We start from the raw sequence: 23,141 nt of genomic DNA, 5'->3' as shown, positions 1-23,141 counted from the left end.
AGGTGGATCACTATGAGTCCAATCTAGTAGTGAGACCCTGAACACCCTGTAGACCCTTCTCTAAAATACAAAAAAAGGAAAGAAAAAAGAATTAAGCTATTTTTAAACTTCTCAGTGGTTAGAGTGATATCCAGCAAGGCTTCTACTGTGTACTCTGTTGACAAAATAAAATGGCATAAGTGGAGGCTTATAATAAGAAGCAGGTACCTGTGTTATATCACCCAGGTGCATGTTTGCTATGGAAGAGAAACAAGGTTTTGTTTTTTTTCTTTTTAGAAAAGGAGAGGGGGCTGGGGAAATGGCTCAGTGGAATAAGCGCTTCCCTGGCAAGCACAAGGGCCTGAGTTCAATCCCCGGTTCCACCAAAAAAAAAGAAAGAAAGAAAAGGAGAAACAAGGATTGAAAAACACAAATCCAGAAGCTAATGGATAGAAGGTTCTTCTAATCTTCCTATGTATAAAATTATTAGCCAAAAATTGAACAGTTGAAACTCCCAAACATTTTTTAAAAAAACTACCAAGCATTTTTCAAAAAATTCTATTTATTGTCTGGCAAGTGCAAGGGACTGAGTTCAATCCCTGGTTCTGCCAAAAAAAAAAATTGTTTATGCCAGAAAGATGAATTATTTTTCTACTACACTGAGAATTCTATTATGGAGTCATTTTCCTATAAAGACATGAAGGACCAAAAAGTATACAGTCAAAAAATAAATAATATAATAAAGAAGTGTTCCAGGCAGTGCTAGACATGTACTGGGGACTTCATCAATACTAATTCTGGATTTTTGTGATGGTTGGGCATTTTTTAATACTTGAAAATTTGTGATGTATTGCTATTTCTTTTTCTAATCCAATATTCACATTCAGAATTGATTTTGTCTATCTCATTCCATCATGAGGTCTTTGCCCACAAAGCCGGCTCTGCTCTTATGGCCTTTCCTTAGCTCTCGGGAGCCCTACAGAGGTCCCCTTCCTCCACTCCCAGCCTCAGCATGGGTTTCCATCTGAGCTGTTCTGGCTCACAGATCTTGTTCCCAGTGACAGAGTGAGAAGATTCCAGCTCATCTTTCTGCTCCTAGTGCAAAACTTGGATTTTTTGTTGCATGCTTACATCTCAGTTAGTAAGTATTAAATTCTCTCTCCTTAAAGTCCAATTTACTTTGGAAGTCCCCACATCTCTTTTCTGTCACAGGTGCTCATGCAGCCCCACTCATCCTCCACCAGGAGGATTTGTCCAGGTCTGTTCTCTCCACCTGCCTTACCCCAACAATTTCCCTTGCAGCACCAAGAACATGGAAGACATACCTGACCCCCTCAAGCTGGACACAAATGTAGACACAACACTGGCTGTTGATGAAAGAAGTGGGCACAGAAATTAATATCTAGGGGGCTGGTGAGATAGCGGACTAAAGCACCTGCCTACACAAGCTTAGGCATGTGCAGGGACCAAGGTTTGATCCCCAGCACCACATGCAGTGCCAGCCCCGCCCCCAGGGTGGGCTGAAATGGCCACAGAGTCTGGGCATAGTGCCACATGCCTGTAATCTCAGTGCTGGGGAGGCTGAAAGTAGGAGGATCACTATGAGTCCAAGCTGTATAGTGAGACTCTGTAACAGCCAAATACATTTTTTAAAAAAGAAATTAGTATCTATTGGCATAAAACTAAATTTCCACTTATGTGATCATGGTAGAAGTTCAAAATCTCCTAGCTCCAACTAAGCCTGAAATTGTCCTTTGAATTGCCCTGAAATCCATGAGCTTTGTGAAAAAGAATGTTTTTTACTACAGGAATAGTATTCTTCATTTTTCTATTGTAAAACCTTTATCCCTAAGTTTTTAATCTCCTTTCCACCATTTTCTCCTCCACCTCCATTCCTACTCAAACCCATCTCCTTGCCTACACACACACACACACACACACACACACACACACACAATTGTCATATGCACTACAGTAATTGGTTGTGAATTGCCTGAAGAGCGTATGATCATAGTTACAGTTGATTTATTTGCCACTTAGAATTTGTGCCCAACGTGCTGTGAAATGTAGCATCTGGTGAGAACAAAGAGAATCCTATAGTCAAGAATAAGCAAAGCCCTAGCAAAGGTAGAAGTCATGTTCCAGCTGACAATTTGAAGAAGATAGCAGACACTGTTCTTAAAAGTGGGCCTCAGGAGAGAAACTACATGTCTCAAAAAAATCTCTTTGACCTCTCATTGGTTAGCAGGAAGGATGCCTTGTTTTCTCAATAATAACACATTTCCTTCATTGAGATAAGTGACCTCTGGTTTTATTTCCTTGCAAACTAGATTATAACCTTCTAAAATGAAACACCTCACCCTATGATATTTTCATGGAATGGAGTGGACAGCTGTTGTATTTGCCTGTCCAGTATTCATTACCTGTTACTCTGATAACAGTCAGTGGGTTTATAGTGTAGGGGCTGCCTCCATGCCTGGGTCCAGGGGTAGGCCCAGGATTCAAGCCGTGTCAGACAGTCTTACCTCAGAAACAAAACTGGGATAAAGTGTTATAAAATGAAAATTATTGTAATTCTTTTATTCTAACCTCAGTGACCTGAAGGAGCTGTTTATTCCTGGCCCAGATTCTCAAAGCTCTTCAAGTTCCTGAAGTAAGATGTGTTCTTTTGTTATCATTTCTATTCTATAGGCTAGTTTCTGATTTTTTCTTTCTCCCTTCCCTTCCCTTCCCTCCCCTTCTCTTCCCTCCTTTTCCTTCCCCTCCCATTGCCTTTACCTTCTTAACCCCTTTTTCTTGGGTCTCTGTTGTCAGAAAAGAACATAGTAAATCTAGAGGTAGGTGAAATTGCTTCTGAGATGTCAAGAAGACCAAATTATGGGACCAAAACCAGTTGCAATTTGCTATGTTTTAGATCTGGACTGTTCCCCCAAGGCTTCATGCATTAAAGGTTTAGTCCCAACTTGTCACTTACTGGGGAGTGGTAGGACCTTTAAGACATAGGTTAGTAGGAAAGCTGGCAATCTGGGGCAGGCTCTTGAATGAATTAATGGAGGCCCAACCCCTTCCTCTTTCTCTCTGCCTTCCCTGCCATGAACTGCACTCTTACCGTACTACACAGCCACAGGCCCAAAGCAACAGGACCAAGTGCCCATGCACTACAGCCTCTACAGATGTGAGCCCAGATGTAACTTTTCTCTTTATAAATAGATCTAGCTCAGGTATTTGCAACAGTAATGGAAAGCTGACTAATGGTCCACAAGGAAAATCTTGCTTTTCTAACCTCTCATACCTTTTTCACTTTCATCTTTCATTTGAGAAACCACAAAGTCCCATCCCCCACCAATACCTCCACATATTGTGCTGTTCTCTGTTTCTCCCTGACAGCCGTTGGTTCTGGAAATATCACTGACCTTACCCATTGTTTATTTACTTAAAAATTTTTGTTTAATGTTTTTTGAGCATTGAAATTGTCTGCCACTATTTTAGGCACTTAGACCATAGGGAAGTACATCTAGGGGGAAAAGACAATAATTAAATCAATGAATAATTTAATAAAATAATGGGGACAGTGGTGTGGAGTACAAATAGTGACATAACAGAGATGTAGAAATTTCCTGAAGAATAAATATTTCAGCTGAAACATGTATCAGTTTTGGGAGTTGGCCCTCTTTCATGTGGGCAAACGAAACAGTAAGTGAAAGATCCTTGAAGTTTGGACAAGCATGAAGTGATATTATGACTTCTGTGAAGGACAGAGATAGAAGAGGTCAGGAATATACACAGGGGCCAGGTCGTGTTGGCTTAGATAAGAAGTCTGGATTTTTATCCCCATTAAGGCATAAGAGAAGAATGATACAGTTGATATGACACAATTTGTGTTTTTAAAAGATAAATGATTTTGGTGTGTCTGATTGACTTTAAAACAGAAAGTCCTGATTAGAGGCCAAACAGTAGTTATCACAGGAAATAAAGGGATGGGGCTAGCATTAGGGTGGAGAGAACTAAGAGGAAATAGGAAACGGAACAGCAGGTGCTAGAAAGGATGAGTGATGATGAGTCATATGCTAAGATGAGGACAATTAAGCATTAAGGGTGTAATGGGGCAGGCAGAAATCAAAGTTTTGTTTCAATTATGCTCAATTTGAGACTATGCACTGCATATCCAACTGCAACTGCTTAAAGTCCGTGAGCAGTCAGGACCAATAAAAGCCAGGCTTCACAGTTTTGAAGAGGTCTGAATGGCCCTCCCATGTGTTCATATAGTAGAAGCTTTGTCCTCAGTGTGGTGGGGGGAGAGTGGATCTTCAGTGGCTGGGCCTACTGGGAGGCTCCTAGGTCCTGGATGCACACTCAGAAGGGAACGCTTATCTCTACAAGTGAGTTCCAGCGAATGCAAATTTTTGTTTTCTGATTCTCAGTTTCTTCTTAAGGCAGAACCTGACCCTTGAGGTATGCTCCGTTACTTGTGTCGGGATATGGTATTTCCTCCTGCCCTCACTCTACCATCTGCAAACAGGGATCTTGTCTGAGGCTGTGTCATGCAGCTTGGACTTTGAGCCTTTGCAATGACTAGCCAAACAAACCTTCTATAAAGTGAGCCTGCCTCAAGTATCTTGCTTTGGGAATGAAGATGGACTAATGCAGAGGTACTTAAGGTGATGGAATTAGGTCAAACAGTCAAGGGAAAATGTAATGAGTGAAGAGACTAGGGTTGTAGATGAAATGCCAGCACATTTTATATTAAGAGCTTTAACCATCACTAATAATTTAATTAATTTATAATCTTTTCAAAGTTTACAACCAGTATCTTAAGCCAGATCTGTGATGAATTTACAGTCTAACAGTGTAATGGGTTGTTTAATTTTTCAAAAAAGTCAAAATATTCCTAAATGCAATTTTAGGGCTGGGGAGATAGTTCAGCAATCTAAGTGCCTGCCTGGCAAGTGAAAAGACCTGAGTTCAGTCCCTGGTACTGCAAGTCACGCTGGCTCCATGCTGTGCCTGCATGGAAAGCAGGTGTGGTGGCACAGCCTATAATCCCAACACTGGGGAGGAGGAGACAGAACGATTACTATGAGTCTGAACTGTGTAGGGAGAGAGAAGGTGCTCGTTTGGATTGGAGCCAATGTTTTTGTTTTGGTTTTTTTGTGGAACTGGGGATTGAACTCAGGCCCTTGCACTTTCCAGGCAAGCATTGATTCTACTGAGCCATCTCCCTGGCCCTGGAAGTGCTTGTTTGTTTGTTCCTTTTACTGCAGGTGGTGAGGCTGGTCCAGAGCCCTGTACTCAGTGCTTCCTCAAGAACCTCCTACTGAGTTCACACTCAAAATGCTTTCTGAGGATCCTTTATGGGCCTGTATGATTACATGGAGATCAGAGCAAAACTTCTTTCACGACCTTCAAGCCTCTGATCAAACACCACCTTTTGGATAAAATCTAGCCTTTACTGTACTGTAGAAAAGCTGCAGGCTGCGGTCCCACATCCCAAGTCTTCCCGATGCCTTTGGCCTAATATTTGTCTAGATCATATGTACTAAATGTTTCACCTATTTTTTCTCTTTTTTTCCGATTGTTTATCTTTTTCTGCTAGTACAAATCCTCCACAAGCCAGCAACTTTGTGAATTAATATATCCCCCATATGAACTATTAGTGCCTGGGATATGACAGCGCTTGATAAATGTTCTTAAAATGAACACATCAACTAATGTTACAGAAGAGGTAGTTTCTTCATGGATGTAGCATTTCTTTATTATTCATATAATTGTTGACTATCTAGATCATCTGATTTTTATTGGCTAGCACAAGAAAACAAAAGGCATTTCAAAAATTAAATTTTAGATTCTCAGTATCTTGGAGAACTCCATAGTATAATTTCTTCTTTTCATTCTTTATTGTCTTTTTACTTTGGATGCTGGGTTTATTTAGGGCCACATTTGCACAGGTTTATAGAATATTTACTCAAAAAGTTGACAAGACAGCTCCCCTCAGTGAGTCTCTGGCCAAAATGCATTTGTTTTACTTATTGAGCAAGAGGGTAACATTAAACAGGGAAGCTTTTGGCTGTGGCCCTGGAACGGTGCTACACCAAGCACCCTTTTAAGGCTATGACTGAGGACCCGCCCAGCTTTTCAGCAACTCAAGCCTGGTTGAGGTCTTCTGGACTGTTTGCTTGACATTTGTGTTTTATTTATTTTTTTTAATTTTTATTTATTTATTTATTTTTGTATTTTAGGGAAGGGTCTACAGGGTGTTCAGAGTCTCACTACTAGATAGGACTCGCAGTGATCCACCTGTTTAGAGCCTCCCAAGAGCTGAGATTACAGGCGCCCGCCACCATGCCCAGTCTCAATTGCCATCTCAGTGCACCAATGGGGTGGGGCCTTCACGGCAGGCCTGGGAATCGAACACCAGTCCCTGAACCTGATTGCAGGCGCTTTAATCCGCTGAGCTATCTGGCCAGTCCTGGAACTTCTTTTTGATGGTATCCCTGGAGCTGGCATAGACCATCTTACTCTTCAGAGGGGCCAGTTCTGGAGCTCACAAAAAGACCACCAGCTCTTCTTTCCTGAACTCCCTGGTCTTGAAGAGCACATCATACAAAGCACAGCGACAATCCTTGCCAGGAAGCGTCCCCACAAAGTGCCTGAAGGGATCGGCGATGGGCACACCATCCTCTCCAACCAAGATCTCCTTGCCTTCTTCAATAATGATACAATTTTGTCTGCACTGAGACAAAAAATGACCCCCTTCTTTCTTTTCCTGATTTCCTCAGGTGTGGAGCATTTCCGAACTTTCCTATCATAAAAAATGTGACATACTTCATCAGCAGCTTGTGCTCCTGAGGCCATCTTCACAGGACGCAGCATGTGCAGAGCAGCTCCCTTAAGAGAGAAGGACCTACGGAGCAAGCGCAGAGCCCTCAATAGTATAATTTCTAATTCGGGGGGAAATTAATGTTTTCTCTGTATTTTAAATCATCACAGTAGTGGGCCGGGAACTAGGCTCAGGCTCCACCGCTACCTTCTAGAAACATTTTAATTCCACATTCCCTTATTACATATATTTGCAATATCTTTTCATATGGGTAGGCAAAGCATCAGTCCCTGACTTTGTCCAGGGACTTGTTTTGACCACTGGAATGTGAGCAGTGTTTTGAGCAGAGATACTACATACTTAGTTGTGGTACCTCTTGGGCCTTTTGCCATGTGCCTGAGATGAACAGCTCCGAGCCAGCCAGGGATCCTAGAATGAGAGGCAATCGGTGGAAACTTGAATTCATCTGTAGCCAAGTAGAAGCTTTCAAGCCCGTGCACTGACTGCCCCCCGTCCTGCAAAGGTGAATGTTTCCTGCTGTGAGCTACCAAGAGTGAGGAGTCGTCTGCTCCCCAGAATCAGAATATGATAAACTTGATTAATATAGTCACTAATAAAACTTTATATGAGTGACTTTCCAAGCTAAAATTAAAAACTACCTCCTTGTTACAATCAGAGTTAGAAGCTACTTTGCAACTTTCCTAAAACCTCCTGGAAGGTTAGTGTTAGGGCTTGTGTCTCAATGTCCTACCAAATCCTTATGCGGCCATAGGTTTTTTTCAGAGGTGGTTGAATCTAGAGTGTGGGATTGATCAGGAGTGCAATGCCAGGATTAAAGGTGTGAGTGCTACACCCACCCTGGGCTGGGGAGCCTGTGCACAACATAAGGGATAGAACAAGGCTCTCTCATCCGTCTACCATTGCCGTGAACTATTGCCCTCTGCCATGTGCTGCTCTGCCTTGGAGCCAGCAGATGATGGACTGAAACCCATACAAACTACGAGCTAAATAAACCTTTCCTCTTTTAACTTTGGGTGTCAGGTATTTTGTTTCCACAATGAGAAAAGTAACAGAGACAGCTAGTGTGCTAAAGAGCCCATAGTGAGTCTTATTTCCTAGAGGAACATGATCTAAGGTGCAGTTCTAATGAAGGAAAAGGGGCCTTGCATTAAAGACCCCAGGAGCAGAAGAAGGAAATGAGTTCTAACGTGAGTCAGCCCCCTTCCCCGCGACTCCCCACCCCTGGAAGTCAAGTAATCCCCAGATTATCTGAAGCTGTAGAGTTGCTAAGATAGCTTTCTGCTCTAACATCAAATTCACCATTCTCAAGTGGAGCCAGAATAAAAATTACTGTGTAGCAATAGAAGAAAGTGCTGATGCTGACAGCTGATTTTGCAGAATGGGTTGTGAACATTTTTTTCCGCTACAAGAAAATAAGTACCAAAGCAGACCATCATTTTTGTTTGTAAGAATAAAATTTTGAAATAAAAAATAACTAGAAAATAAACCTGTTGAAAGTTAATCTCGTCTAATCTGACGCAGCACACGCATGGATTAAGCGTCTGGCTTACTCTCTGCATTATTCGTCTTCACTGTTCTTAGAGCTGCTTCTGAGAATCAATGGACTCTCCTCACTCCTCTCCTCACCCCGGGTTACAGCCAATATCCTATGAACAGGAGTGGAGCTGTAGAAATGATTGCCCTCTGGAAGCCAAACGCTATGGAAATAATTCCTTTTTAGTTTTATTTTTTTAAACTCCTCTTTAAGAAAGATGATCTGTCTCAGTAACATGTCTGGTCTTTTCCTAATCACTCTCTGCAGTCTGCCTTCACCCAGCAATCTGCTTCAGCAATCTGCGTTCCACTAAGAAGCCCTGTCATCTTGCAAGGCAGGGAGAATCATCAATGGCATCTCACTTCAACAAATTAGCCACAGTGTTTACACTGCAAGTCCTGGGGGTGAGTGGGCTGAGCTTTCTTGTTTTTCAAGAAATTCCCAGGATTCTAATGTTTTTTCCAAGTGGGAGGGTTTTGATTCAATGCATTTTACTTCTCTGGTTTAGCATACGTTATTCTATGTGATCTACTGAACACTTTAATACACACTCAGAAATATTCACACACACACATGCACACACACACACACACACACACACACACACACACACACACACACACGGATGCTAATAAAGAAGGCAGTGTGCTACAGGAGAAGCTAATCCAAATGCTAGACAACCTTGCCACTTGCATTTTAGCTCTGTTTCAGGTAACCCAATCATTAACTGTGGGATTCTTTCTCCCTGAGATTCTTTTTTTCAGTGCTAAATTAAGAAGGAAGGGCTTGGTTTAGGTATTCCTAATGTTCCTCCAACTCTAACATTGTGTATCCTCTGACTTCTCATTGGTGGCTAGATAGGGATGAATTTTCATAGGAAGATGGTAGGAAACCAGTGTGAATGAATCCAATGATCAACTTTTATCCTAGGCGGGTGTTGTCACATTGATCACCCCTGCCTGAATGCTGACACAGTTTACTGATACAGCTACAAAACTATGATGCAACTGTCTCTAGGATGCCCCTACTGCATTTTATGTACTGGTGTTCATGCAGAACCCGAATGGTGTGCTGTCAGCACTGGAGGAGCTTCTATTAGAGGGCCAAGGCTAAGAGAGTATTATAGAAAAACACTGTAATTAGGGGTGACCCGAGTAACTTCCTGAGATTCCTGTTAGGCCCATGAGTCAATGTATAGGAAGAACAAGCATATTAATCACAAAATGCTGATCTGCTCAATGTCTAATTATACCTGTCACTTTTGTTCCCCACACCCCAGCCCTGATATGGTTTCTCCCTCTGAAGTCACAGGCCTCTACTTTCAGACCAATTTCTAGTTGATCTGTGTATTTTCTATGTGACATGTCTCTTTCACATGACAGTTCAAAATTGCCCAGAGAAACACCAAAAGCTCTCTACAGCACAAACCAACAACCCAGAGACCACACAAACCCTTTCTTTCTTCCTCTCCCCAGAGTCTCCTGTTGAATTCCCAGCCATCTCTCAAGGTTAACCTCAAATCCTTCCTCCTCCAAGAAGTCTTTCTTGATCCCTTTCCCATCAGACTTAATCCCTCCATTCCTTGTACCCCCAAGCACTTTGTACCTTTATTATTTTAGCACTTACTTACCAGAGTCTGTCTTACATTAAGGTTATTTTTGTGTAAGTTTTTCCTATGACATTTTGAGCTTCTGGAGGGCAGAAATGTCTTTTATCCCCATTGTCTGTAGCATCCAGTAACATGCCCTGCACAAGGATAGGCGCATCAAATTTCCATGAATTGTGAAGACATAAAGAGAACGAGGTGGGAGCCATGGCTTTTCTATTCTTTCATTTTCCATTTTTTGTTCTAAAATACTTTTTAATATATTGAAATGATTCAATTTGTTGAGTCACTTATAAATGCACTAATGTAAAAATAGTAAGGTATAAAATCGATTAGTCTTGAAATTCGTTCATATTGCCATTAAAATAAATTTAATCTATTTAATCAATGTCAATAATGAAATTTGCCAGCAATATTCATTTAGAAATAAATGCTTATTTCAGTCACCCAGTGAATTCATTTATAACAAGTCTCCACACACTTTAATTTGGAAGGAATGCATACTTTTAATGAAACACTCAGTGTATTTAATTAATCATTTACAACAAGCCATAAAAGACATGAAAAGCCATCTTTCCACTTATGTGATTACTTCCTAGGATAACAAATTTTTCCAGTCCTACTCAAACCAAAGCTACTCTAATTCCTGTTCGAGTATTTTACACCTGTCAATTTCATGATCTCACCCCTGCCCCAATGAAGTTACTTAAGGGATCTTGGTCTTGATCTCAGTCTCTCTCTCTGCTCCTCATATTGTTAACATTCAAGGGATAAAGCTGTGCTATAGAGAGGGAGAGTTTCAAGGAGAGAATGGCATGAAATCTGGGTTGACTAGAGAGGCACAGGCTGAGAAGGAGGAATGGCAGTCCGACATGAGGAGTGTAGCACGGGTGGCTCTGGGCGGGGCCCAGCTCTTCACCTTTCCAAGAAACAGAAACATAATGCTGCTTTCTGCTTTCTCCAAAGTGTTACTTTACTACCAAGTACAGTATACACAGGCTAATGGAACCCTGGATCTTTCCTCTTGACTCCCGTTTTGGCTATTAATTGTGAGGAAAGCCTTCATTTGTGATAGATCTTTATAGTAGTCTTTCTAAATAGTTAGAAAATAAATGCAAAATGATACCTGAGTGATTTCCTCATTGTTTTTCTTACATTGTGAATGCTAATTAAACAACAAACACACCAGGCAAGAACTCTATTTTACAAACAATCCCTATGCCCTTGGCCCTCCCTCAAGAAAAGGAAAGGAGGGCCCGAGAGATAGATTGGCTGTCTAAGTGCCTGCCTACCTGGCGAACACAAGGACCCACGTTCAATCCTCAATATCACATGTGGTGCCAGCCCCGGAACCCCAGTGCACAGAGTTGGCCACTGAGACCGGGCATGGTGGCTCACATCTGTAATCCCAGCCCTGGGGAGGCGGAGACAAGAGAATCACTAGGAGCCCAAGCTGTGCAGAAAGACCCTGTACCAAAATAAATATATAAATACAAGATTTTAAAAAAGGAAAGGAATGAAAGCCATAAACAATGACACAAAACATAGACTGTCATGACATCACTGATTAGGACATGCGCTTGTCATGCATGGCACTAAACATTAATTAAAATTAAATAAAGGTAAACACACAGTCCCACATTCACATAGCCCACATTTCAAGGGTTCATTGCTACTTGTGTCTGCTGGTTCCTCTCTGAGCAGGGCAGCTGTGAACACTTCAGGCAGCAGAGAAAGTTTTGTTGCACAGTTTTCTGTTGCCCAGCATCTGGCAAATGACTCTCTGCCTCAGTTTCCTCATCTGCAAATGGGAATAACAAAAGTATGTTCCTTACAGAACTGCTACAAACATTAATATGAATTAACATTTGTAAAGAGCTTAGCATTGTGTATGGTACATAGCAAGCTTGATAAAGTATTTAAAAAATAACATGCTTTGCACCTTTGAACTGTAACAATTGAGTGCAAATCCCATCTAACATGAATAAAATAGGTGGGGTGGAGGATCCATTCCTATTGTTTCCCACCAGCTGAGGTCCTGGCCCACCTCTTTCCTCAGCCTCTCCTCGTGTTTGTTTTGTTCAGCTGGGAAGACCACCAAGCAGGAGCTCTTTTCTACTGCACAGTGAGTACTTGATAAATATTTATACTAGAAATAATAATGATGTATATGGAAAAGAATCACTCCATCATCTTGGAATTGTAGTGATTGCCAAGAAGTAGATGACTTCAAGCAACTCGGCTGTGCTCCATGGAAGATTAGGAGAGGAAGTGAAAAACTCAACTTGTTTGGGGATTTATGATGAGAAATAGTTCTAGTAACCAAAGTCACTTGGATCCAACCCAAACTGGTAATCCCACTTGGATACATATTTGGGTGTTTTATCATAAATACAAAAGGAAAAAAAAACCCTCATTGCTTGAGATACTCAATGTGTTTTTGTTGAATGGAATGTGTGTTGTTGAATGGAATTCTTCCTCACCTCCCACCCCATCACCATGGGGTGATGGACAGATTGGGAGCAGAAACACTGATGTCATTAGAGTAAGCACTTCATTATGAGTAGACTTCAATTTCTTTCTGCCTAAGCACTTTGGGTGCTCATGCATGCTATAAAATGGGTCAATGACAAGCACAGTCTTCATTACCAAACAATTAATTTCCTCTTATACTATCTTATATCAATATTTTCCTCTATACTACCACTTCTTACTCTTAATTTTTTTCCATCTCCTAAGTCCTTGTAAAACATCTTTGCTCCAGGAGGATTTCTCTCATTGCCCCAGCTGGTCATACTCAGATTCTCTTCTGAAATCTTCAGGCCATTGTACATACATAAAGATTATTGCTCTACATAACGGCTGTCTGTCTACATGTTTATTTCTTTCAGCTTCCCAAAGTCTTCACATCTGTGCCTCTACCATTATATTTTAATCACAGAAACACTTGCTCAATGTCTCAGACTGCTGGATGCCTATTCCAATATCACTACTTCCTTTTATTTAAAACAGTGATCTGATTTCTAGCAATGCTTCTGTCTATATTTAAGTTATATAAGACAAATTTAATTGCTGAAAAAATTATCAAATTCTTTGACTGGCAGATGTGGTTATTTGCCTAAGGGCATAACCAGTGAGGTAGATAAAGATGTATAATATGGGACTTCCTTTAAGTCTCCATGAGAGGGAGGAGCCACGCAGCATTCCCTTCTTCCTCACTCTCTGCTGCTTGAAACATGGATAGATTGGCTGGAGCTCTGGCAACCATAATAGATCATGGGGTGTAATTCAAATGCTGAGATGGGAACATTAGCAAAGTTAGAAGCCCAGCCCTATAAATTCTCCATGAAATCACCATTTCAACCTAAAATTTCCTACTTCGGGAATTATCTCACGAGAAATATTCTTTTATCTTGTCTAAGCCACCACTTTTCATTGTTTGTTTTCCCTCCATTATATGTGACTGAACTTAATCATAAAGCATAATTCAATAGTTACTGTTATTAATTTGTAGACTTAGCTCGTTATAGCTCCTTTCAACTTCATAATTTTTATTTTTAATTGATGGAACTCTTTTTCACAATACTTTTAGGTTCACAGTATGTTGAGTACAAGTCAGAGTTCCTATATGGCCACCACACTCAGCCTACACACGCATACACACACACACACACACACACACACACACACAAACACCCAATAAACCCAGCTGCCCCCCATATCAGCATCATGCACTACAATTGACAAGGTAACACTGATCCATTATTATCAGGCAAAGCCTGTATTGTACATTATGACCCACTCTTTGTGCTGTGTATTCCATGGATTTTCACAGATGACGACAGGTGTCAACCCTTATAGAATCAGACAAAATAGTTTTACTTCCTGGAAACCAACTATGTTCCACTGACTCTTCCTTCCCTCTCCACAAGCCTTTGGCAACCACTGATCTTTTTATTACCTGTATGTTTTTGCTTCTTCTAGAGTGGTTATATAGTTATAATTATTCACTACATAACTTTTTCAGATCATCTTTCACTTAACATGCCTTTACATGTTCTCCATATTATTTTAATTCATTTCTATTCAATGAATGCCTATTTATCAATTTATGGATGTTGCTTGATATGTCTATTTATCTGTTGGAAGAAATCTTGTGTTTTCAAGTTTGCAAAGCTATAAAGAAAATTTCTATAAGCTTCTGTGTACATATTTTTCTGTGAAATAAGCTTCTAATTTATTTGAAAAAATAGCAACAAATATGATTGCTGTGTAGTATGGTAAAAATATGTGGGCTGGGGAGATAACTTGGCTGTCTAAGCACCTGCCAGGCAAGTGCAAGGTCCTGGGTTTGATCCCCAGTACCACATGCCATGCTGGCCCCTAAACCAGCATGGTGGCACATACCTGTAATCCCCAGGGCTGTGGTGGCTGAGACAGGAGGATCACTACGAGTCTGAGCTGCATAGCAAAACCCTGTACCAAATAAATAGATAAAAAATTTAAAATATGTTTAGTTCTAGAAGCAACTTCCAGAAATCTCTTTGAGAGTGGCTATACTATTTTGCATCTCTATAAGCAGTGAATGAGAATACCTGCTGCTGTACATACTTGTCAGTACTTGGTGTTTTCTGGTTTTGATTCTCACTATTTAATATATTACTTTAATTTGTCATCCTCCAATGATGAATGATGATGAATACCTTTTTATGATTATTGAAAATAATCATTTCTTTCAGGGCCGGCCAAATAGCTCAGCGGATTAAAGTACCTACAAGCAGGCACAGGAGACAGTGATTGAGACTGGGCGTGGTGGCACATGCCTGTAATCCCAGCACTTGTGATCAGTTTACATCTTGGAACAAGAGGCTGTAAACAGGCATATCACTATGAGTCTGATCTAGTAGTGAAACCCTGAACACCCTGTAGACCCTTCCCTAAAATACAAAAAATAATAATAATAATAATAATAATAATAATAATAATTCTTCCTATAATGTTTATTTTTTTAAAGGTTGGAATTGTTACACTTCTATTTGAAAGCAGAGGAAACAGAGATCCAAAAAGCTTCCTGATTGGCCCACAATCCTTATAGGTATAGGATGATCCGTCATAATTAACATTATCTAACCACATGTAGATGATGCACCAACAAAGACTTCCAGCACTGAACTCTCAAGTACTGCTCCCTCCGATGGGCACCAACAAGACTTCTCCATGCGCTGAGGGTTAACTCTGTCTGGCCATACCTTTGTGATATTAAAGAAGGGGACATTTGGTAAATTAACACCTGAAATGAAAGAACGGCACAACCTTGTTGCTCCTGAAAATGCATCACACTGGGCAGAGCTACTCTTGCACAATTTTAAGCGAACTTCATTGTCCTTTATCTGAGAAACAAAGACTCAAAATCTTTTCAGACAAAACAAAGAAAAATCAACCAAAAAAAAAAAAAAAACACAACAACAAAACAAACAGTGCCCTCAACACACACACACACACACACACACACACACACACACGCAATACAAATGATCCCAAGTCCTTCAAATAGGAAGCATCATTTTGCATGCCCACAAGATCCCTAGAGTATTTCGGAGAGCAACTTTCTGGTAAAGTTTTATTTCCTGTACACATTTCAGCTGTAAACATTCAACCTGTGTCTTTAGAAAAACTGCATGTCTTACATATTGTACTCAGTACTGAAATCTGAATGCCTTGGTTACTAAGCATCTCTGATTCTATTCCTTGAGCCTAGCATAGTTCATCAAAATAACCTGACAGACATAAAAGAAAAAAGTGAATATTTTCAGATTGCCTAAGTTATAGTATGGCATAAATAATTTCATGCTTATGTATTATGAAAATCAAATTCCTCAGTAAAGGAAATCAGGAAAAATCTTTTGAAATAAACAACTTTGAAAAATGGTGGTGTTCCCATAGAGAATAATTTTTTCCCTAGGCCTTTAAGTTAGACTATTTTGTCATCTGGTAGTTTGGGGTTTGTAATTTAAGGATACACAGAGTAGAAACTATGTCCGTGTAAGATGGTACATAATCACTAGAGGAAGTGAAATTTGGGCAGTGACTGGAGGGGAGAAGAGGGGAGTCCTTTGGAGGTTAACTAGCTTCTGGTTTACTGAACAGACTTACAGCCCATGTATATATTTGTGCACTGTTTCACGCCAATCATTCGGTTTTCTTTTTATTTCCTTCACATGTTAAACTGTGCAGTAATTCAGGATTGACAAAATAGAAAAGCAAAAGTGGCTCTCAGAACCAAAGTCATAAAGAAAGAAAAGCTGAACTATGAAGGGAAAAGGAAAACACCTTAAAATATGGAGTGAAAGCATTCTCTTTCACATGAATTGGAGCCTCAATGATTCCTCTGTGATGATAAAATTACTCATGGTCCCTGGCCTTTGCCAACCCTCTCAATGAGAATTTCCAGATGCCAGTCAAGAAAGTCCTGGTTTTCTACTTTTCTAGGAAGAGTATGCCAGTCTACATCTACAAATATCTGTGATTCAAGATAACCAGAAGGCAATTGGCTTTTCAGTGTTCTGTGCTCTGCTGGAAGACAGAACCACATTTTTTCTGGGTACATTTAACAGTTAAAATGCTCTGGCCTGATTGGAAAACCATCAATATTACTGTAGCTTAACAAGAAACCAAGAGTTACATAGACCCAGGATTGTAAAAGTGGCTCCGTGAGAGCACTATGAACCCAAACTGTCTTCTTGTCAACTCTAATGTGGTGACTTTGATCCTCACACTCGCCACCTTATGTCCCTAAACTGACTGCCACAGTGCCAAGCACCATATTCCTTCACAGCTATATCAAAGACAGGAAGGAAGGACAGCGGGGTGGGGAATCTCTTCCCCTACATCTCTTTTCATGTATCCAAAAAGGAAAAAACTTCGTAGAATTCCTCAACCTAGAAGAAGTCAGAACTTTACCACATGGCCTACTCTGTGGATAAGCAAAAGCTAAAAATCTAGATGCCTATTTGGAATTTTAAGTTTTTATGGGAACCAGGCTACTCTTGGGAAGAAAGGATAAGAAAATGGGTGACAATAGTCTTTGCTTTTGCAGTGAATTAAAAGAAGAGCTGGGTACCAAAAGGAAAGAGTCTCCCTAATTTTCAGATATTTAAGGTTATAAAATGCCCCACAACCAAATAATTCAGTCTCACAAAGGTCAACTGCTACAGTGCAAAAAGCCCTCAATCTCTGACCTGATAAATACTGTACTCTAATCTTCATGTGAAAATCCTAACATGGGTTATGAGCTGCAAGACTCACTCTTTTTACCCTGAGGCTGATCTTGCTATTCTTCTCACTGCCTGTCTCCCATAGTTCGGTTTCTTAATTCCTCTGGTCCCAGATGGGATTCACTCAATAAAATTTAGTTCTTTTTGAGTCCCTGGTGTCCAAATGTTTCCACCAAATCACAAGAGTAGAATATTCTCACAAAATTTCCCATGGAGTGACAGAGGGTGAGAACCTACTCAGCCCCATAAAATCTGCCATCCCCTTTTCAAGGACTTTCAATCATCACCACACTCAGACTACTGCAACTCAAAAACATATTTTATCCTTCTGCTAAAAATAAAAGGAATATCGTGAAAAGGCCAGGCCTTCCAAACAGGATTCACTCTAGCTCAAGAGTCTCCACTAATAAAAGCCTTGTCTTACCTTGTAGAAACCCTCCATTTCTTTTTTTAATGTACCTTGAACAATGTATTGATTGGGAATTTTAAATTCCTCTCAGGCTAAGAGTGCAAATATTCTTTGTTCTTATAAAATGATCTTTCCTTAATAAAAGAACAGAGAACTCACCCACAAAAGACAATACTTAGTTTGGGTTCAACTTGAAGTATTGAAAATATTTATGTTATCTTTGCTTTCAATAGGAGTTTCCCTGTGGGATCAAATCTCTATTTGTCAGGCCTAATGTCCCCACCTCCTACTTAGCCTGAGTCAGATGTAGCACAGAAAAGGAAAAGGAAAATAAAGAGAGAAAGTCAAACCTATGGCACCTGGTCAATTATGTAATCTCCCATGCTGGATCATGAGGTGAGAAATCCTTTTTGCCCTTTCCTCTACTTGTGATCAGTTTACATCTTGGAACATGAGACTTCATTTCCTTGTATCTTTTTTGTACTAGCTCACACAGCTATAAATGCTAGTCAGGTTCATGAAATTATCTAATCCTTCCTCAAATCCAACTCTTCTCTACCTCAACAGCCCTCTTGAAATAGTGAATGCCACTATGCTGATTTAGTTGAATAAAGTAAGTTGATGTGCATCTCTTTTTCTCTTGTTCATTTGTAATTTATATCTTCCAATTGCAAGAACCGTGATTTTCTCTTATTTGGAAGGAACTCAGAACTAAATGCATTTCCCACCCCTCCCCCTCTTATTCTCTGGACCTCCCCTTCGACTTTGGCCAAATGAATTTGAGAATTTTGTTGGTCCAACATTAGCTGAGAAACATACTCCGAGTAGACATGAGCAGAGAAAAACGAAAATGGGCAAGAGTGTAGTGGAGAGCCAATGAATGGTATTATCTAGAACAGCCTTCCTTGTTGTGTGTTTCTGCGTGCCCTATGATGCAGAGGTCTGTTGTCACATGTATGGGGTATGTGGCAGATCACATCCAAAGGTGCTTACAAATAAGTTAAAGCCTTCAGAGAGCTTGACAGTCAACAGAAGACTTTTGGTCACACGTGCATAATGTAGTGTTTCCCAAACTCATTTGGTCTGGGACTACCTATAAACTTCTTGAGGAAGCCACCTTGGAATTTAGAATAATTTGGGGTGTTTTGTAAGTAATTTATTCATTAGTCATTGCCCTGAACTTATAATACTGAGGCCTAGAGACAGTCTCCATTACAGGAAAGAGCACAGTATTTGGAATAAAATCTTGGTACTGGCATCAGTCAAAGGATGCAATTACTCTGCAGTGGAGTTTCTTGAATTGTGACACAAAGGCTATATCTCACTACACACTGGGCTTCCTAAGAGGATTAAGTAAAGCAAGAAAACAAAATATTCTGGGAGAAAAGTAAAACATTAGACAATTTTAAATAGAATTATCCTATTTGTTTCACACTTAGAATAAGTTCTTAATGGCTTTAGAAGTTATATAATTTTCCATCATTAATTAGGATTGTATTACTACATGAACAAATAACCCTCAAATCACAGACATGGTGCATTTTAGAAATTGCTGTTCAGGTACTTCTCTTGAATGTTTCCCCTTAAAGCAGAAACTCAGGGACCTAGGTCCTTTCCATCTCCTGGCTGTACTGTACTATGGTATCAAGATCATCCTACTACTATTCATCCAGAAGACAGCAGAGGAGGCAAGCATTCATGAAGGAACATGAAAAAAAAATTTAATGCCTCTTAGTGGTGGATCCCATTTCTGCTCCCATTTCATTGGACAGAATTAGTCCTGTAACCCCTTCTCAATTCAAGGACCTTGAAAGTGTGGTATCTCTGTGCCCCAAGAGGAAATAAAATAGCTATATAAACATAGAACATTGTCTCAGATACAGGCCTAATTCCCAGCCAGTCTACAAGCCCCTGTTTCTAAACTTTGAGATGCAGATCCCAATCAACGTTGATCTTTATAATGTAACAATTTAAGCAAACTTTTTTCCTCCTGACAATAACCTCAGTCATTTAGCATTTGTGACAAAGAACTTCCAAGTCACTGTGCACAATTACAGGGAGAAGAGGGAAGATATTCTTGTGGAAATGCAGTCTGATGAGGGAGAAAGAACTCACATAAATATATCCTAACACCAACTGTAGCCTCTGCCAAATGCTCAAAACCAACTGCAGCTGTTCAGAAGAAACATAAATCTGTAGAGAGTGAGAAAGGCAATAAAGGAAGTGGATGAGCTGGATGTCTGAATTAATTGGAGCCAGGAGGAGATCATCTGAGAAGGATAAACTTTATACAGTATTTTTCAACAGCCTATAATTTTCCTAATTGTAAAAGACACAAACTTTAGGAAAGATGGAAAAATATAAAACATGGTTACAAATCATTCATAATCCCAATACTCATCCAGCCTATGTACCTTTTCCCTGTTTAGATCATTTTAATCTACTATTATGTGAATTCTTCTGATTGTTTTTTAAGCATACATTTTTGCACAAAACATCACATTCTTTGGGTTTTATGGTTCATTTTCTTAAAAAAAAAACACATAAAACTCATCAATATAGCATAGATGTTTTGGGGGCTTGCAGGTTAGCTCAGTTGCTTAAAGCACCTACTTGGGCAAACTCAGTCAGGCAGAGGGGAACATGGTTTGATCCCTGGATCCACATGCCACAGCAGACCTGCCCACAAGGCAGCCTGAGCCAGCCAAAAAAAAAAAAAAAGAAAAAAAAAGAAAAAGAAAAAAAAGAATCCTTCTCAAGTCTAAATGTTTTCCAATAGTCAGTAGAAAACTTCTAAATGGCTGCACTACCAACATGATTGGTTATAAATTACTTTGGACTTTTCACTCATAAAAAATTATATGTTGAACATCTCTTTTAGTCCATCCTTGTACATTTATCTGATCATTTTGCACTCCAAAAGTTGATAATGGGGACAAACATTTGTTGAAGTTTATGATGTGTCTACTCTGAATTAAGTTTCTTATGTTCAATGTTTCATTTAATCAGAACATATGTTATGCCAAAACTCTTGCTTCTGTATTTATTTTTCAAGCAAGGAAACAATGATTCAGCAAAGTCAAATAGTTTTTCCAATATGCCACACTAGTAAATGGAAGAGCTGGGATTTGAACTTGGACTGGCTGACTTCAGAGTCGAGACCCCATCTCTATAAGAATATTTCTGTCCCAAGAGTCCACTTAATTTTCACTAGCAGATTAACCTCCATGGGAAGTTGACAGTAATGGATATGACCTGGGAAGGGGTATGTGCAATCAGAAGGAAAGGTTTATGTTATGGCTTAAAGAAGAGAAAGGGTAAAGTTTTATGAGGGACAATAACTTTTGCCAGGTTGAAATAAAAAAAATATGAGCTAATATGTCCAGGGAGTCAGTCATTTCAAATGACAACCTTCAAGCCAAAATTCAAGAGTGTTTAGAAATTGCTTAAAGAGACAATGGAAGTGCTTGCCCAGTCCTACAAAGGGAAGGGATGTAAAAATAACGCTTGATAGAGATGTACTTCGCCTCATTCTGTGCTTTGGAAAAACGGTCTTTGGCTTATGGCATAAGATATGATCCAAGTTTCAGAGGGCTTTTTGGAGACCTTTTGTCATAACTCTTTTCCAGGCTGACGTGTTCTCTGTGGGAATGCTGCTCTCTTCACAGTAGCTGTAGAATTTGAAGGGAGCCTGAAAGCCATGACCTTGGATGCTGCTTCTATTTCCAGCCTCCGTGCACTCTCTTCTCTAAGTTTATTCAAATTCCAGATGAAATCAGGGGTAGGAGTGACTGATGGCTGGGGATGAGAACGTGGATGAGACATGAGTTAGGGCAGAGCACAGGATGGCACTCAGGAGCTTACCTTCTGCCTTTGGGCTACCCGGGTTCAAATATTGGCCATAACACTTAGCCATGGTCTAACTGTGTACTTGCTCCATGCCACACGTTCCTCATTTGTAAAATGGGTTAATAATAATATCAATTTGAAAGAGTAAATGAATTAAAATAGGCCATCATTGTAGACTGTTATCTTCACAAAGTGAAAGGTGATGGCTTAACAATTTTTGCAGTTGTCCTTACAGCCCCAGTTCTTGACACACTGTAAGTCTTTGGTAGTTCTGTAGCAATTAAAACAGAATCCAGTAGTTCTTAAAACTGGAAACTCTTCTCCCAGAGGAACAAATATCTGTTTGTTGAATACCCTATCGGCATATTTGTTCACAAGCAGAATACCCTTTGACACTCTCCTTTTCCCTTCTGAACTTTCTGGAGTCCAAAGCCACCATTTTATGAACACAAGAGCTCTCAGACCCACATGCCTCCCTTTCTTTCTCTCTCTCTCTCTCCACAGCTTTGGTAAACTCTGTGTACCAAAGAAATATATACCATTTAAAGCTCTGTTCTCTTTTACTTATTTCCCACTTTGTGCCCTGCTACTCTGATAGTGGAGGTTAAAAAAGAATCAGGGGTCTCTCTCAATCTTTTCCCCTATTAGTGATAGTGGTTGGATGAAATTACATGTAACCAAGACTTAATACCCTTCCACAGCAATTACATAAAAGTCTCCATCTACTGTCCTAAATATCTACAGTTGAACCTAATTTTCCTAGATGTTAGAATTTAAGCAATCTCTACATTAATTACCTTTTGAGCCAGTTAATTAATAGTATTAAAATTAAAATAACAGTTCCAAACAATACAATAATGCTCTACACTGTGGGTTAAATAACACTATAAAGGATGGTCTGGGAACAGACTGCTGTGGGTGACATTGTTTCTATGGGAAAATATACTCCAAATTCCAGACAACTCATTTACCCACTGACTTTTGGAATATAACCCATTAGTGATTTGGAGACTGACTAAAAATACCAAAAATTGTTTATGAAATTTTTATTAATACATTCAAAACACATTCTTCAGTTTTATCTTAATAGATTAAAGCAAATTCTAGGCTCTTTCATTGAATTATTTTCCTGACTTCTATAGCAAAATTAAACATGGGATTTTGAATTTTCTATGAAGATAGGGCCTAGCTATTTTAATTAGCCTAATGTATGTAGGATCAATTATTTTAACGCAGTAGACAACAAAATCATTCGTGTAGTTGGCAGGTTTGCACAAACCACTTCACAATAACACATCATTTTCAGGTTGTGTAGGACAGCTGCTTGCATTGTATGTGAAAACATTGGGAAAATATTTTAGATTCTTTTCAAAGGCATACTCTACTTGTGGAATTAACTGGAATCTGTTTTTTGAATAATTTCCTTATTACCCACCTAATAATGATGCGTACCTATTCACACAAAGATACGACATTCATATCCTTTCTGTCTTTCTTTCCTCTTGACCATTTTTAAAAGAAGGAACACTATTTTTCCTTTACCATTAGAACCTAGATTTACTGTGAAGTTTTACATACACATGCACAAATAAATATTTAAAAATACATTTGTGATGGTCAGTCTGTTTGAAATTCCTTTTCACTAAGACAAA

The 23,141-nt window shown here is 39.6% G+C and overlaps 1 pseudogene; it reads right to left on the bottom strand.

Moving 5' to 3' along the window:
• Positions 1–6,062: 6,062 nt before the first annotated feature.
• On the bottom strand, positions 6,063–6,831 carry LOC101589398 (annotated as a pseudogene).
• Between the last annotated feature and the right edge of the window lie 16,310 nt (positions 6,832–23,141).

This window comes from Octodon degus, unplaced genomic scaffold (assembly GCF_000260255.1).
Source record: "Octodon degus isolate 3935 unplaced genomic scaffold, OctDeg1.0 scaffold00047, whole genome shotgun sequence".
Classification (NCBI taxonomy): Eukaryota; Metazoa; Chordata; class Mammalia; order Rodentia; family Octodontidae; genus Octodon; species Octodon degus.
Note: the sequence above shows the minus strand (reverse complement) of the source record. Positions and strands in the feature narration are given on the sequence as shown.